Source organism: Chiloscyllium punctatum, chromosome 44 (assembly GCF_047496795.1).
Source record: "Chiloscyllium punctatum isolate Juve2018m chromosome 44, sChiPun1.3, whole genome shotgun sequence".
Lineage (NCBI taxonomy): Eukaryota > Metazoa > Chordata > Chondrichthyes > Orectolobiformes > Hemiscylliidae > Chiloscyllium > Chiloscyllium punctatum.
Window position 1 is genome coordinate 23868200 of NC_092782.1, and position 17842 is coordinate 23886041.

Genomic DNA, 17842 nt, shown 5'->3' on the forward strand with positions numbered 1-17842 from the left:
CATAAAACTTTATGAATTTGAAGCAAGCATTTTTATCAAATGGCAGGACAATATCAGCAACATTTACAGATGTCCTAATCACTGCAATTCAATTATTTTTAAAGAAGTAATTCTAATGAAAATAATTTACTTTGCTTTTTTGTAGGAATTAAAGCAAATATGTTCAATTTCTCATCTTTTTAAGTTTATGAAATAACAGACAAATACATTGCATGATTGATTATCAACTTTACAAAGCCATTTGATTCCATTATGTTGTGTGAGTGTGTTGAAATTGCCAGGTTTTTGGTGTGAATGTTTGCCCAGAGAACTGAGTTGACAAAGAGTTGAGAAAATGAAAATATTTTCCTTTGTTTTACAGTAAATGTGACAATGGAACTGTTACATGTAGAAGTAAGTAAGTTTGCTTTTGTAAAGAGTTAAAATGTTAGCTTCAGTGTGTCAAGATATTTGTAAATGCTGGTATCCTAAAGAATAATTATTTACATCATATTCAGTACAAATAGTGGGCAAAAAGTACCAAATGTATTTTCATATCAAGTTTTACCACTGGCAATTGCAGATTTGTATCTGAATGCTTCATAAATAAAAGAATAATGATGCCTTAAAAATGAGTAAGCTCCAAGCTCAACTTGGAGAAAACTACTAGCATTGACATAGAGTAGCAGTCTGTATGGGCCATATACATCACTTTCAAAAGGAACAAGTTATTCAAAGTTTGCCTCCCTCTCATAGCAAGGTCCTTGCATCACAGTTGTAAAGGAAAACATGGAATCACAGAATCATAGAGACCTACAGAGCAGTAAACCCCTGCGCAGGTCAAAAACAGTGCTGTATCTGTTGAAATAAAAGCAGGAAATGATGGAAATACTCTGTAGATCAGTAGAATTTATGTAGAGAAACAGAATCCACATTTTAGGTTAATAATCCTTCGTCACAACAGTATCTCTCAGTGAAAGTCTGGTCCTAGCTTCATGGTACTGAGGCAGGCAGTTGCTCGGCAGATTTCAAGGACATTGTGATACACTCACAAAGGACAATGTCTCTTTCACTGGCATTTCACAACTCTCTTTATGACTGTCCTATAACCCAGCAATCCCAAAGACTAGTCTTGGAGATCAGCAAGATGTATGGTTTGAACCAAGGCCTATTGCCTCTAAAGCCTTGCAGAGAGTTTATTATGTTAACTCCAGGGATAGAGGAAAAGGGAATGCTCAGATACAATAGGCATCAATTTGGCCAATATACCAATGAAATCATCTGTGTCTTTAGGCAGAAGTCATTGGAAAGTCAGCCAAATCTACAAACAGATTTGACAATGTCACAATTGGCATGTTAAAACTGAACTGACACGATTCAGCATTCAAGTGCCACAGTTTTGATTTTAGCTTACACTTCAGAAAGTGTCACTACAGCAATACAAACAACCAAAACTGGGGCCACAACTGGCTCCAAGTGAGCAATAGCTTCTTTTGACAAAAGTAGCAGGAGCAGTGATGCAATTATCCTGTTGGAATTGTTCCTGGGAATATGAAAACCATAACGTAACCCTTGTAAATATTTAAATCATTCCTTCCAGCATAAAATCATTCAAAAATCATAAGTACATTTTTTCCAAATTCAGCTTTCAGAGCAATGTCAGCTCATAAGTTCAGTCTGGTCAGCCTGTTCTTTTGAGTGAAAAGTACTGAAAATGTAAAGGTCATTAATTCTGCAGTTGTTAATTTGAAGCAAGGACAGCAAAATAATTCACTGATGGAAGTCCACAAGAATAAGTAGACATTTATAAAGCTTATGTAGAGTCATCATTTTCATTGTTCATTTTAATCTTCAGAAGGGGTCACTACAACAGTGAAGCCAACAACAACCATCTCCACTACTGTCTCCATATCAGGTGAGTGAGTGATGGCTTTTTTAAAATAGACGGCAGTTAAGACCAATGAGAAAAAAACAAAATTTGTTTCAACAACACCCAGATAGTGGAAAGAGACTATTTCACTCTTTGCAGGCTTTTAATCCCTGACTTCCAGACTGAGTTGATTAAAATATTACAAACTCGAATGAAGCTCAGTCAAATTGTGACCATGAGCAGAAATATACAGTGTTTATATATAGTGTTGATCCGTGTTTGTCTTAAACTGTACTTGTTTTCCAACATGTACTGAGCATTTATGCCCAATGACCTAATGTTTGATTGAAATCTAAAATGCGTACTTTAAATTCGTGGGGTTATTCTGCACTTTTTCAGAGTCCCATAGAATTATTATCATGTTTCTAAATAATAATTCTTTTGACAAGTTGTATTATTAGAATAAATCATTTTCTTCTTTTTCACAATTAACGATTCATTACAAATAATGTTTTGGTGAAATTCTCAATTCTGCAAGATTTCAAATTGGAGATCAATAATTTTGTTTTTATTTTTCTTAAAAAGTGACAACTACTCCAAAAGAAACAACCTCCGCAACAGTTATTGCTGAAACCACTACACCGGGTGAGTTAAATCCTCTCTGAGTAGACACCATCAGGCATGTTCACACCAGTCCACTCTCCCCAAAGTCAGCAGTTCGACAATGTCACTCAATTAGTTCAGTCTTGCCAATGGGTGAGACAGTTGTAACGTTAAAGACATTTGAACTTACAGTGAAATTCTGCAACATGACATTTGCACAAAATAAAACCAAGGAAGTTATTTAATGTCCAAACTGCAAGGGAACAAAATTATTTGGGTGCAAAGCAATTGATTTGATTGGTTTTCTTATCTTTCTCAGGTGTCAGTACAACCATAAAACCAACTACAACCAGATCCACAACCAGCTCCACACTGGGTAAGTGTTGGCTATTTACAGTATATTATAGCAGGTTCAGTTACAATCATCCTGTTGTCATTGATGTCAGAGTACAAGTCTACTACTTCATTGTTGGAATTATCTAGCCCATTCTATCCAGGGTGAACTGGGTGAAAACAGATCAGTGCACTCTTTTGCAAATTCAGTTTTCAGACAATGAAGTTATTAGTTCAGTATTTGAGACCCTTCCTCTTGTATGGAAATATTTAAATATGTAAATGCAATTGTTTCTGCTATTGATTCTTCATCATGATGAAACTCTAGAAGACCAAATAGGTATTCAGGATTGATTGTAATGGCTTTCATTACTGTTCCTACACTTCATTGGGGGTCATTACAACAGTGAAGGAAACAATTGACTCCATATTAGGGGAGAGTTGGCTCATTTAGCACATAGACAGACAGGAGCAAAAGCAGTGAAAAAGTCATATTGCTACAAAGCATCAGATCGTGGAAGGATATTATTTCATTCCTTGTAGATATCTCGACCATTTTTTCCAGAGTGAATAGGTTGAGAGTTAACGACTTTATGAAAGCGATTTGAAGTGTGAGAAAGAAAGGTAATTTTGGGTCTATGTTTTTGTACAATTCCATCTCTCTTAGACTGTACTTGCCATCCAGTATTTACTGAACATTATTTTACATACGCTGTAATAGTTGAATGAAATGGAAATATGCATTGTAAGTTGATAATATGCTTCAGATTTTCAAATTGCTAAAGAATTGATATGATATCCTGTCAAAGGATGATTCTTGGCATGATGAATTGTTAGTATATTTTCCTTTTATTGCGTTGTGCAGAAGGTTGAAATTATGTTAATGTTCTCTTGACTATGAACTTGCATACATTATGTCTGATGGAGAGAAAGAGCAAGAAACTCACTTGTTTTCTTGCAATAAACATTTCTCTTCCTTGATAATTCTCAATACTACAGAATTTGAAATTGGAAATCAATAGGCTTGATTTTTCCCCTTCTTCAGAAGTGACAACTTCACCAAAAGAAAGAACCACCACAACAGTCATTGCTGGAACCATTACAATAGGTGAGTGACATTCTCCAACCAGTCTGTTCGCACCAGTGCATTTTCCATGAATTTAGTGTTTCTAGCAATGACAATCTATTTATTCATTATTGTAGACCTTGCCATTCTGTGGAAATGTTTGAAACCTTGAAACCATCAGAATCTATGATGTGGAGGTACCAGTGTTTAACTGGGTTGGACAAAGTCAAAAGTCACATGACATCAGGTTATAGTCCAACAGGTTTATTTAAAATCACAAGCTTTCGGAGAGCTGCTCCTTCATCAAGTGAAGGTGAATCTACAGTACACCTTTGCAACATCAATTTGGAGAAAGAAAAGCAGTAGAAATAACAATAAAGGTGTCTAATATGAACTCTATTACTGGTGAGAGCACCATACTATGAGTGCAATGCCATAAAGACATGACACATTATAATGAAGCAAGCAGTAGATTATTGCAGAAATTAACGTACTTAAAATCAGAGACAGCAAAACTATCCATAAAATGCCCTGAAATTCATGCAGCTGAAATTTACAGAAACTCCACTAATAGATGCAAGGCAAAACAACTGAACTCACAGTTAATCTTGCAATAACACATTTGTTGAAATAACGCCAAAATGGTTGAGTGAGAAACTCTACAGGAAAAAGGAAGTTATACCTAGTAAAGCAATGACATTGATTTGTTTTACTTCTGTTTTCCAGAAGGAATCAGTACAACCGGATTCACTACCAGCTCCAAACCAGGTGGGTGAAGATACTGACTGCTAAACTATACCAGTGTTTGGAGGTACCAGTGTTGGACAAAGTCAGAAGTAACATGACATCACCTTATACTCCAACAGATTTATTTGACATCACAAGTTTTGGAGCACAGCCGCTTCGTCTGATAAAAAGGTAGCGCTTCGAAAGCTTGTGGTTTCAAATAATCCTGTTGGACTAGAACCTGGTGTCATGTGACGTCTGAAATTATTGCAGGGCAACAGATTCCAGTTGACCCCAGATATTTAAAGTCTAATACTTCACAGTAGTAATTGTTTGGGACGTTGGATTTATCGGTTAGAAACTGATCAATGCATTCTTTGCAAAGTTTCCTTTCAAGCATTAACAATTTATTCATTGCTTAATACATTGTAGAGCTTTTGCTTCATGATGAAATATTTAAAAGTTCAAACATAATTTATTCTGAGAATGGAATGTTTAAAATCCATAGGAATGATAGGTTCTATTCCAGCGAATTTCACAATTCCTCCAACTTTTCTTTAGAGCTCACTACAACAGTGAAGGAAACTACAGCTGGCTCCACACCAGGTCAGTAATGGCTTTGTTCAGCATACAGCATCAAGATCCAAACCTATTTTGTTGCCATAAAACCCAGGTAAAGCTAGGGTGATATTTAATTCCCCAAACACAATGCATCCATTTTTAATACCATGAGTGAATTGAGAAAATAGCTCAATCAGAGTCACGAAGTCTCATATACATGAGGACAAATGTGGTGTCCATGGTTATGGACCCCTCCATCATTACCGGACCTTGTCAAAGGATTTCTCTCTTGTTTTCATGCTTAGGATCAGTTGCCTGAAATTATTTCCTGAAAACATGAAATGTTTTGCACATGTTCTTTTTGCCATTCTTTTGCAAATATTTTTGATGCAATCGAAGATGAAAATGTTAAAGTTTTTAATTTTAACGCACCAATTGGAATGCTCCATTGAATGCTCATGTTGTAGTTTTAATAGAATTCACATTGTTGATATTGCCGAAGACGGAGGATTTGAAATGGGAAAACAATCACTTTGAATTCTTTTTTGCCTTCCTCAAAAGTGAAAACTTCAGCAAAAGAAATGATGACTCCAACAGTTACTGCTGAAACCACCACAAAAGGTGAGTGAGATCCTGAATGAATAGACACCAGTGAATCTGTTGACACAAGTGCAAATTCCCCACAGTTCAGGTTTCCATTATGGTGACCCTCTCGGTTATGTCTTGAGCATGGTTCTGTTGGATCAGTATGGTTTCTCAGTTCATGACTTCTGTACCTATTACTCTTTGCTTATCATCTGCATCCCAGCAAAATAAACAAAAATGTCACTAAATCATAGTGTGGGAAAAAAGCTCGTAATAATTGGGGAATTGGAGTACACAAATATGAAGTGGAATACATACAATATGATAGACACAGAGGGTAAAAGCATTTCTCCTGCATTCAGGAATACATATCCAGCCAGCATGTGACAGCACCAATAAAAACAGCTGCAATTAGATTAGATTACTTACAGTGTGGAAACAGGCCCTTCGGCCCAACAAGTCCACACTGCCCCGCCGAAGCGCAACCCACCCATACCCCTTTATCTACCCCTTACCTAACACTATGGGCAATTTAGCATGGCCAATTCACCTGACCTGCACATCTTTGGATTTTGGGAGGAAACCGGAGCACCCGGAGGAAACCCACGCAGACACGGGGAGAACGTGCAAACTCCACACAGACAGTTGCCCAAGGTGGGAATTGAACCCGGGTCTCTGGCGCTGTGAGGCAGCAGTGCTAACCACTGTGCCACCGTGCCTCCCTAATCTGAATATTCTATTGGAACATTAATCTGAGCAGTTGATTTCGATCACGGTGGGTAACCATTTTGGACATGGTTGTGATCATAAAGTTGTACTGTGAAAATGATCAACTTTGAACAGGAGTAAAATTTCCAAATGAGAGATTGGAAAATTTATGAAGCTACAATCAAAGAAAGCAACATTTTTTCCTAATACTCTAGTTTGATTTAGACAGATTTGTTGTAAAATTCTGAAATTGCTGGGAAATAACATGCATTGTTTCATTCTTATTCAGAAGTGACCTTTTCACCAAAAGGAACAACCACCACAACAGTTATTGCTGAAACCACCACAAAGGGTGAGTGAGATCCTCTATGAATAAACCTCAGTGAGACTGTTCACTTTCCACCAATTCAGAGTTCCACCAACGATCATCTGTTTCGCCAATCTTGAAGACACTGTTTCTTGGTAGAATGTTTTAAAACATTGATCACATTACAATGCAGTGTTCCATTTGAGAAACACACAGTGAAACAGTCTAATGACAAATCACTGCAGTAATAGGTTGATTTTGAAGCTGCAGTACTGATGTTTGCTCTTGTTCTTCCAAAGGACTCACAGCAACACCAAAACCAACTACAACCATGTCCACAAACCAAGTTGCTGATCAGTTTTGAAACAATGTCCACACATTTAAAACACATGAAAAGATGCTAATTGTCAGAATCTTAAAGATGCAAAGTTAGTTCATGTGAAAGAATGATTTTGTAGCCATGTTCAGTCCCATTGTTACGTTTGTCATGGAATGTTTACTTATTCGTTACTAATGTAATGAAACCGTTACTTTGCCAATCATTTCAATATGCTTTCATTTTAATTGCTTTGGTTAAATGTATTTCACTTTACCTAAATCTCCAGTTACAATATAACAAACTCTTATTGAAATTCTCACTGCTGCAGCGTTTGAAATCAGAAATCCGTCATTTTGATTATTTCCCTTCTCTTCTTCAGAGGTGACTGCGACACCAAAGGAAACAACAGGCACAACAGTTATTGCTGCAACCACTCCAGCAGGTAACTGTTGTCTTCTTCCAGTGTACACCAGCAATTGTCTTCACACAACAATATCACCTTCTCTAGAAATACCAGAGAAATGATCCGACTTGAAACTCTTTGACAATAAGATTATGTTATGAGGCATTAATTGGATTTTTTTTAACTTCAGAAAAACTCACTACAACAGTGAAGCCAACACCAACAGGATCCACAACCAGTATCAAACCGGGTGAGTGAAACAATAGAAATTCACAAAAATGAATTAGTCTTTAGATTGTATTGTAGCGAATTTCACGATTCCTCCAATTTTTCATTAGAGCTCACGACAACAGTGAAAGAAATTACAGCTGGCTCCACACCAGGTCAGTAATGGCTTTGATCTGTGTACAGCATCAAGATCAAAACCTATTTGTGTTGCCGTAAAATCCAGGTAAAGCTAAGGTGATACTTAATTCTTCATATATAATGCATCCAATCTTAATAACGTGAGTGAGTTGAGAAAATAATAACTTGTATTAAGCTCAATCAGCGTCATAAGGTCTCATGTACATGAGGACAAATGTGGTGACCATGGTTATGGATGCCTGCACAATTATCGGAACTTGTCAAAGGATTTCTCTATTGAAAGGTTGTGTTCTTTATTTTCACAATGTTTCTACTTTGGACCAGTTGCCTGAAGTTATTTCCTGAAAACATAAAAAGTTTTCCACATGTTCACTTTGATATTCTTTTGCAAACATTTTCAAGTTTTTAATTTAACTGCACCAGTTGAGATGCATCCATGATTACTCATTCTGTAGGTTTAATAAAATTCACTGTGTTGGTCTTGCCCAAGCTGAGGGATTTGAAATTGGAAATCAATCACATTGATTCATGTTTTTCCTTCTTCAAAAGTGACAACTTCACCAAAAGAAATGACTACCCCGACAGTTACTACTGAAAGCACCACAACAGGTGAGTGAGATTCTGTATGAATACACACCAGTGCACATTCTCCCAGTTCAGCTTTCCCCCTCAGTTGGGTCTTCTGCATGGTTCTGTTGGATCAGTATGGTTTCTCAGTTCATGACCTCTGAACTGAATACTCTTTAAATAGCATCTGTATCCCAACAAAATAAACAGAAATAGACCTAGATCGTGCTGGGGAAAAAGCTCGTAATAATTGGGGCATTGGAGTATACAAATATAGAGTGGAATACATACAATATGAAAGGCACAGAGGGCAACAGCATTTCTCCTGCATTCAGGAATACATATCCAGCCAGCACGTGACAGCACCAATAAAAACAGCTGCAATTCTGAAGTTTCTTTTGGAACATTAATCTGAGCAGTTGCTTTCAGTCACAGGGAGTAACCATTTTGGACATGGTTGTGATCATAAAGCTGTAATTGTCTTCAATGTGAAAAGGATGAATTTTGAACAGGAGTAAAACATCCAAACGAGGGATCGGAAAATTTATAAAGCTACAATCAAAGAAAGCAACTTTCACTCCGAAAACTCCAGTTCGATTTCGAGAGATTTGTTGTAAAATTCTGAAAATGCTGGGAAATAACATGCATTGTTTCATTCTTATTCAGAAGTGACATTTTCACCAAAAGGAACAACCACCACAACAGTTATTGCTGAAACCACCACAAAGGGTGAGTGAGATCCTCTATGAATAAACTTCAGTGAGTTTGTTCACTTTCCACCAATTCAGATTTCCATCAACGATCATCTGTTTAGCCATTCTGGAAGACACTGTGTATTGGTTGAATGTTTTCAAACATTGATTCACATTACAATGCAGTGTTCCATTTGAGAAACACACAGTAGAACAGTCTAATGACAAACCACTGCAGTAATAGGTAGATTTTGAAGTGGATGGACAATGTGTTTGATGTTTGCTCTTGTTCTCCCAAAGGACTCACAGCAAAACCAAAACCAAGTACAACCACGTCCACAACTCAATCCACATCAGGTCAGTGATGGCTTCTTTTGATAACCAATTGTAGAATCATGAACATTAATCAATGTTTCCCAGTTCCCAGACCTCAGTAGGACATGATACTACTGTCCGTAGATAGTTTTCCCAGACCTCGCAGAGACTTGAATTATGCTCGAACAGTGTGCGAGAGAGAGAAGAGGAGAATTGTTATGTTTCATTTTTGTAAATGTCTCTGCTTATTTGAGGCTGTGCTCCCTTCCCAAAATTTGTTGTTTAGTTTTGAAACAATGTCCACACATTTAAAACGAATGAACAATGTACATTTCAAGATGCTAATTATCAGAATCTTAAAGATGCAATGTATGTTCTTGTGAAAGAATGATTCTGTTGCCTTTTTGGGTTGGTTTTACATTTCCTGTTGTTGTGTTTGTCATGAAATGTTTTCTTCTTCTTTACTAATGTAATTAAATCCTTACTTTGCTATTCACTTCAATATTCTCTTTCAAAAATGGAACATTGATTTTAATTGCTTTGGTAAAATGTACTTCACCTTACCTAAATCTCCAGATCCATTTAAAGAAACTGTTATTGAAATTCTCACTGCTGCAGCGTTTGAAATCAGAAATCCGTCATTTTGATTATTTCCCTTCTCTTCTTCAGAGGTGACTGCGACACCAAAGGAAACAACAGGCACAACAGTTATTGCTGCAACCACTCCAACAGGTAACTATTGTCTTCTTCCAGTGTACACCAGCAATTCTCTTCACACAACAATATCACCTTCTCTAGAAATACCAGAGAAATGATCCGACTTGAAACTCTTTGACAATAAGATTATGTTATGAGGCATTAATTGGATTTTTTTTAACTTCAGAAAAACTCACTACAACAGTGAAGCCAACACCAACAGGATCCACAACCAGTATCAAACCGGGTGAGTGAAACAATAGAAATTCACAAAAATGAATTAGTCTTTAGATTGTATTGTAGCGAATTTCACGATTCCTCCAATTTTTCATTAGAGCTCACGACAACAGTGAAAGAAATTACAGCTGGCTCCACACCAGGTCAGTAATGGCTTTGATCTGTGTACAGCATCAAGATCAAAACCTATTTTGTTGCCGTAAAATCCAGGCAAAGCTAAGGTGATACTTAATTCCTCATATATAATGCATCCAATCTTAATAACGTGAGTGAGTTGAGAAAATAATAACTTGTATTAAGCTCAATCAGCGTCATAAGGTCTCATGTACATGAGGACAAATGTGGTGACCATGGTTGTGGACGCCAGCACAATTATCGGAACTTGTCAAAGGATTTCTCTATTGAAAGGTTGTGTTCTTTGTTTTCACAATGTTTCTACTTTGGACCAGTTGCCTGAAGTTATTTCCTGAAAACATGAAAAGTTTTCCACATGTTCACTTTGACATTCTTTTGCAAACATTTTCAAGTTTTTAATTTAACTGCACCAGTTGAGATGCATCCTTGATTACTCATTCTGTAGGTGTAATAAAATTCACTGTGTTGGTCTTGCCCAAGCTGAGGGATTTGAAATTGGAAATCAATCACATTGATTCATGTTTTTCCTTCTTCAAAAGTGACAACTTCACCAAAAGAAATGACTACCCCGACAGTTACTACTGAAAGCACCACAACAGGTGAGTGAGATTCTGTATGAATACACACCAGTGCACATTCTCCCAGTTCAGGTTTTCCCCTCAGTTGGGTCTTCTGCATGGTTCTGTTGGATCAGTATGGTTTTTCAGTTCATGACCTCTGAACTGAATACTCTTTAAATAGCATCTGTATCCCAACAAATTAAACAAAAATATCACTAAATCGTGGTGGGGAAAAAGCTCGTAATAATTGGGGCATTGGAGTATACAAATATAGAGTGGAATACATACAAGATGAAAGGCACAGAGGGCAACAGCATTTCTCCTGCATTCAGGAATCCATTTCCAGCCAGCATGTGACAGCACCAATAAAAACAGCTATAATTCTGAATTTTCTTTTGAGCAGTTCTTTTCAATCACAATGGGGAACCATTTTGGACATGATTGTGATCATGAAGTTGTAATTGTCTTCAATGTGAAAAGTATCAACTTTGAACTTGCATCAAACTTCGAAATGAGAGATCGGAAAATTTTTCAAGCTACAATCAAAGAAAGCAACTTTCACTCCTGATACTCTAGTTTGATTTCGAGAGATTTGTTGTAAAATTCTGAAAATTTTGGGAAATAACATGCATTGTTTCATTCTTATTCAGAAGTGACATTTTCACCAAAAGGAACAACCACCACAACAGTTATTGCTGAAACCACCACAAAGGGTGAGTGAGATCCTCTATGAATAAACCTCAGTGAGTCTGTTCACTTTCCACCAATTCAGAGTTCCACCAACGATCATCTGTTTAGCCATTCTTGAAGACACTGTCTATTGGTTGGATGTTTTAAAACATTGATCACATTACAATGCAGTGTTCCATTTGAGAAAAACACAGTAAAACAGTCTAATGACAAACCACTGCAGTAATAGGTAGATTTTGAAGTGGCCGTGCAATGTGTTTGATGTTTGCTCTTGTTCTCCCAAAGGACTCACAGCAACACCAAAACCAAGTACAACCACATCCACAACCCAATCCACATCAGGTCAGTGATGGCTTCTTTTGATAACCAATTGTAGAATCATGAACATTAATCATTGTTTCCCAGTCCCAGAGCTCAGTAGGACATGATACTACTGTCCGTAGATAGTTTTCCCAGATCTCGCAGAGAGTTGAATTATGCACAAACAGAGTGCAAGCAAGAGGAGAATTGTTATGTTTCATTTTTGGAAATGGCTCTGCTTATTTGAGGCAGTGCTCCCTTCCCAAAATTTGTTGTTTAGTTTTGAAACAATGTCCACACGTTTAAAACAAATGAACAATGTACATTTCAAGATGCTAATTGTCAGAATCTTAAAGATGCAATGCATGTTCTTGTGAAAGAATGATTCTGTTGCCTTTTTGGGTTGATTTTACATTTCCTGTTGTTGTGTTTGTCATGAAATGTTTTCTTCTTCTTTACTAATGTAATTAAACCCTTACTTGGTTAATCACTTCAATATTCTCTTTCAAAAATGGAACATTGATTTTAAATGCTTTGGTAAAATATACTTCACCTTACCTAAATCTCCAGATCCATTAAAACAAACTCTTATTGAATTTCTCAGTGCTGCAGCATTTGAAATCAGAAATCTGTCATTTTGATTATTTCCCTTCTCTTCTTCAGAGGTGACTGCGACACCAAAGGAAACAACAGGCACAACAGTTATTGCTGCAACCACTACAACAGGTAACTATTGTCTTCTTCCAGTATCTACCAGCAATTCTCTTCACACAACAATATCACCTTCTCTAGAAATACCAGAGAAATGATCCGACTTGAAACTGTTTGACAACAATATGAGGCATTAATTGGATTTTTTTTTAACTTCAGAAAAACTCACTACAACAGTGAAGCCAACACCAACAGGATCCACAACCAGTATCAAACCGGGTGAGTGAAGCAATAGAAATTCACAAAAATGAATAAGTCTTTAGGTTGTATTGTAGCGAATTTCACGATTCCTCCAATTTTTCATTAGAGCTGACGACCAAAGTGAAAGAAATTTCAGCTGGCTCCACACCAGGTCAGTAATAGGTTTGTTCAGTGTACAGCATCAAGATTCAAAAACTATTTTGTTGCCATAAAATCCAGGCAAAGCTAACGTGATACATAATTCCTCGTACGTGATGCATCCAATCTTAATAACATGAGTGAGTTGAGAAAATAATAACTTGTATAAAGCTCAATCAGCGTCATGAGGTCTCATGTACATGAGGACAAATGTTATGGTTGCCTGCACAATTATCGGAACTTGTCAAAGGATTTCTCTCTTGAAAGGTTGTGTTCTTTGTTTTCACGATGTTTCTACTTCGGACCAGTTGCCTGAAGTTATTTCCTGAAAACATGAAAAGTTTTCCACATGTTCTCTTTGCCATTCTTTTGCAAACATTTTCAATTTTTAATTTCACTGCACCAGTTGAAATTTAACCTTGATTACTCATTCTGTAGGTGTAATAAAATTCACTGTGTTGGTTTTGCCCAAGCTGATGCATTTGAAATTGGAAATCAATCACATTGATTCATGTTTTTCCTTCTTCAAAAGTGACAACTTCACCAAAAGAAATGACTACCCCGACAGTTACTACTGAAAGCACCACAACAGGTGAGTGAGATTCTGTATGAATACACACCAGTGCACATTCTCCCAGTTCAGGTTTCCCCCTCAGTTGGGTCTTCTGCATGGTTCTGTTGGATCAGTATGGTTTTTCAGTTCATGACCTCTGAACTGAATACTCTTTAAATAACATCCGTATCCCAACAAAATAAACAGAAATATCACTAAATCGTGGTGGGGGACAAAGCTCGTAATGATTAGGGAATTGGAGTATACAAATACAAAGTGCAAAACATACAATATGAAAGGCACAGAGGGCAACAGCATTTTCCTGCATTCAGGAATACATATCCAGCCAGCATGTGACAGCACCAGTAAAAGCAGCTGCAATTCTGAAGTTTCTTTTGGAACATTAATCTGAGCAGTTGCTTTCAGTCACAGGGAGTAACCATTTTGGACATGGTTGTGATCATGAAGTTGTATTTGTCTTCAATGTGAAAAGGATGAATTTTGAACAGGAGTAAAACATCCAAACGAGAGATCGGAAAATTTATAAAGCTACAATTAAAGAAAGCCACTTTCACTCCAAAAACTCTAATTCGATTTAGAGAAATTTGTTGTAAAATTCTGAAATTGCTGGGAAATAACATGCATTATTTCATTCTTATTCAGAAGTGACATTTTCACCAAAAGGAACAACCACCACAACAGTTATTGCTGAAACCACCACAAAGGGTGAGTGAGATCCTCTATGAATAAACCTCAGTGAGTTTGTTCACTTTCCACCAATTCAGATTTCCACCAACGATCATCTGTTTAGCCATTCTTGAAGACACTGTCTATTGGTTGAATGTTTTAAAACATTGATCACATTACAATGCAGTGTATCATTTGAGAAACACACAGTAAAACAGTCTAATGACAAACCACTGCAGTAATAGGTAGATTTTGAAGTGGTCGTACAATGTGTTTGATGTTTGCTCTTGTTCTCCCAAAGGACTCACAGCAACACCAAAACCAAGTACAACCACATCCACAACCCAATCCACATCAGGTCAGTGATGGCTTCTTTTGATAACCAATTGAAGAATCATGAACATTAATCATTGTTTCCCAGTTCCCAGAGCTCAGTGGGACATGATACTACTGTCCGCAGATAGTTTTCCCAGACCTCGCAGAGAGTTGAATTATGCTCGAACAGAGTGTAAGCAAGAGGAGAATTGTTTTGTTTCATTTTTGTAAATGTCTCTGCTTATTTGAGGCAATGCTCCCTTCCCAAAATTTGTTGATTAGTTTTGAAACAATGTCCACACATTTAAAACAAATGAACAATGTACATTTCAAGATGCTAATTATCAGAATCTTAAAGATGCAATGTATGTTCTTGTGAAAGAATGATTCTGTTGCCTTTTTGGGTTGATGTTACATTTCCTGTTGTTGTGTTTGTCATGAAATGTTTTCTTCTTCTTTACTAATGTAATTAAACCCTTACTTTGCTATTCACTTCAATATTCACTTTCAAAAATGGAACATATTAATTGCTTTGGTAAAATGTACTTCACCTTACCTAAATCTCCAGATCCATTTAAAGAAACTGTTATTGAAATTCTCACTGCTGCAGCATTTGAAATCAGAAATCCGTCGTTTTGATTATTACCCTTCTCTTCTTCAGAGGTGACTGCGACACCAAAGCAAACAACAGGCACAACAGTTATTGCTGCAACCACTACAACAGGTAACTATTGTCTTCTTCCAGTATAATCCAGCAATTCTCTTCACACAACAATATCACCTTCTCTAGAAATACCAGAGAAATGATCCGACTTGAAACTCTTTGACAATAAGATTATGTTATGAGGCATTAATTGGATTTTTTTTTAACTTCAGAAAAACTCACTACAACAGTGAAGCCAACACCAACAGGATCCACAACCAGTATCAAACCGGGTGAGTGAAACAATAGAAATTCACAAAAATGAATACGTCTTTAGGTTGTATTGTAGCGCATTTCACGATTCCTCCAATTTTTCATTAGAGCTCACGACAACAGTGAAAGAAATTACAGCTGGCTCCACACCAGGTCAGTAATGGCTTTGATCTGTGTACAGCATCAAGATCAAAACCTATCTTGTTGCCATAAAATCCAGGTAAAGCTCAGGTGATACTTAATAGCTCATATATAATGCATCCAATCTTAATAACGTGAGTGAGTTGAGAAAATAATAACTTGTATTAAGCTCAATCAGCGTCATGAGGTCTCATGTACATGAGGAAAAATGTGGTGACCATGGTTATGGACGCCTGCACAATTATCGGATCTTTTTTTAGATTAGATTAGATTACTTACAGTGTGGAAACAGGCCCCTCGGCCCAACAAGTCCACACCGCCCCGCCGAAGCGTAACCCACCCATACCCCTACATCTACATTTTTTACATTTACCCCTTACCTAACACTACGGGTAATTTAACATGGCCAATTCACCTGGCCTGCACATCTTTGGACTGTGGGAGGAAACCGGAGCATACGGAGGAAACCGACGCAGACACGGGGAGAACGTGCAAACTCCACACAGTCAGTCGCCTGAGGCGGGAATTGAACCCGGGTCTCAGGCGCTGTGAGGCAACAGTGCTAACCACTGTGCCACCGTGCCGCCCACCCACTGTGACACCGTGCCGCCCACTGTGCCACCGTGCCGCCCACAAAGGATTTCTCTCTTGAAAGGACGTGTTCTTTGTTTTCACAATGTTTCTACTTTGGACCAGTTGCCTGAAGCTATTTCCTGAAAACATGAAAAGTTTTCCACATGTTCTCTTTGACATTCTTTTGCAAACTTTTTCAAGTTTTTAATTTTACTGCACCAGTTGAAATGCATCCTTGATTACTCCTTCTGTAGGTGTAATAAAATTCATTTTGTTGGTCTTGCCCAAGCTGAGGGATTTGAAATTGGAAATCAATCACATTGATTCATGTTTTTCCTTCTTCAAAAGTGACAACTTCACCAAAAGAAATGACTACCCCGACAGTTACTACTGAAAGCACCACAACAGGTGAGTGAGATTCTGTATGAATACACACCAGTGCACATTCTCCCAGTTCAGGTTTCCCCCTCAGTTGGGTCTTCTGCATGGTTCTGTTGGATCAGTATGGTTTTTCAGTTCATGACCTCTGAACTGAATACTCTTTAAATAGCATCTGTATCCCAACAAAATAAACAAAAATATCACTAAATCGTGGTGGGGGACAAAGCTAGTAATGATTGGGGAATTGGAGTATACAAATACGAAGTGCAAAACATACAATATGAAAGGCACAGAAGGCAAAAGCATTTTCCTGCATTCAGGAATACATATCCAGCCAGCATGTGACAGCACCAATAAAAACAGCTGCAATTCTGAAGTTTCTTTTGGAACATTAATCTGAACAGTTGCTTTCAGTCACAGTGGGTAACCATTTTGGACATGGTTGTGATCATGAAGTTGTAATTGTCTTCAATGTGAAAAGGATGAATTTTGAACAGGAGTAAAACATCCAAACGAGAGATCGGAAAATTTATAAAGCTACAATCAAAGAAAGCAACTTTCACTCCAGATACTCTAGTTTGATTTGGATAGATTTGTTGTAAAATTCTGAAAATGCTGGGAAATAACATGCATTGTTTCATTCCTATTCAGAAGTGACATTTTCACCAAAAGGAACAACCACCACAACAGTTATTGCTGAAACCACCACAAAGGGTGAGTGAGATCCTCTATGAATAAACCTCAGTGAGTCTGTTCACTTTCCACCAATTCAGAGTTCTACCAACGATCATCTGTTTAGCCATTCTTGAAGACACTGTCTATTGGTTGAATGTTTTAAAACATTGATCACATTACAATGCAGTGTTCCATTTGAGAAACACACAGTAAAACAGTCTAATGACAAACCACTGCAGTAATAGGTAGATTTTGAAGTGGCCGTGCAATTTGTTTGATGTTTGCTCTTGTTCTCCCAAAGGACTCACAGCAACACCAAAACCAAGTACAACCACATCCACAACCCAATCCACATCAGGTCAGTGATGGCTTCTTTTGATAACCAATTGAAGAATCATGAACATTAATCATTGTTTCCCAGTTCCCAGAGCTCAGTGGGACATGATACTACTGTCCGCAGATAGTTTTCCCAGACCTCGCAGAGAGTTGAATTATGCTCGAACAGAGTGTAAGCAAGAGGAGAATTGTTATGT

At 37.4% G+C, this 17842-nt stretch overlaps 2 long non-coding RNA genes across 2 annotated transcripts; both read left to right on the forward strand.

The window, feature by feature from the left end:
• The first annotated feature begins 11012 nt into the window (after positions 1–11012).
• LOC140466801 (uncharacterized) lies at positions 11013–12713 on the forward strand. The gene is made up of 4 exons (XR_011955283.1): positions 11013–11067; positions 11679–11741; positions 12004–12060; positions 12682–12713. It is a non-coding gene; the product is annotated as an uncharacterized lncRNA (long non-coding RNA).
• An 892-nt stretch (positions 12714–13605) lies between these two features.
• LOC140466805 (uncharacterized) lies at positions 13606–14649 on the forward strand. The gene is made up of 3 exons (XR_011955287.1): positions 13606–13660; positions 14285–14347; positions 14610–14649. It is a non-coding gene; the product is annotated as an uncharacterized lncRNA (long non-coding RNA).
• The last annotated feature ends 3193 nt before the right edge of the window (positions 14650–17842 follow it).